We start from the raw sequence: 1,134 nt of genomic DNA on the forward strand, positions 1-1,134 counted from the left end.
TCGCAACCACAAAGGACTACCTAAATTGATTCGTTTTTTCCGATAAGCTCCAATTGCATCATAGGCATTACAAAAAAAGGGTTCTTTTTTTTTTATACTTATAGTTATTATCTTCATTTTGATAGTTTCTACTATTACATGGATTATACCTATTTACACAAATACCCCGACGATTTCCACTCGTTAAGACATAGAGTCCACTAAGCATATCTTGAGTTGGTGCAGAAATGGGATCTCCAATAGTTGGAGACAAAAGATTCATATGAGAAAACATAAGTAAACGTGCCTCTGCTTGAGCCTCTAAAGATAAAGGCACATGAACAGCCATTTGATCCCCGTCAAAGTCCGCATTGAAGCCCTTACAAACTAATGGATGTAAACAAATAACACGCCCTTCCACTAAAATGGGGAGGAATGCCTGTATGCCTAATCTATGCAGAGTAGGCGCTCTATTCAGTAATACAGGATGGTCATCCAGAATTTCCTGAAGTATTTCCCATACAATAGGTTTTTTTTTCCGAATTTGACTCTTAGCAACTCCTATGTTCGAAGCAAGATGTTTTCTAATTAGGTCACGAATTACAAATGCCTGGAAAAGTTCTATTGCAATTTCGCGAGGTAATCCACATCGATGTAATGAAAGTGAAGGGCCTACGACAATCACTGACCGCCCTGAATAATCGACCCGTTTACCAAGCAGAGTCTCGCGAACTCTTCCTTCTTTGCCTTCAATTACATCTGAAAGCGACTTGTAAATTCTATTATGATCATCCCTCATTGGCTGTCCGCAGATTCCATTATCAAGAAGTGCATCCACGGCTTCTTGTAGCAATTTTTCCTGAGATATTATTAATTCTTCTGGCGTAGCTATACTTGTTGTTAATAGATCTGTAAGAGTATTATTCCGATAGATAATTCTTCTATAGATTTCATTAATATCCGAGGTCACTAGTTTATCCTCATCTATATGATAGATTGGTCTCAACTCAGGAGGAAGAACTGGTAATAGACACAAAACCATCCATTTTGGTTCTATATTTGTTCGAATAAAATGCTTAGCCAATTCCATGTGTCTAAGCAAAAAATCTTTTCTTCTTCCAACTTTTCTATCTTCCCATTCATTCCCTGTGGGTT

This window comes from Bidens hawaiensis, unplaced genomic scaffold (assembly GCF_021521415.1).
Source record: "Bidens hawaiensis isolate Kalapana, Puna unplaced genomic scaffold, B.hawaiensis_p1.1 tig00029636_1, whole genome shotgun sequence".
In the NCBI taxonomy this organism is placed as follows: Eukaryota; Viridiplantae; Streptophyta; class Magnoliopsida; order Asterales; family Asteraceae; genus Bidens; species Bidens hawaiensis.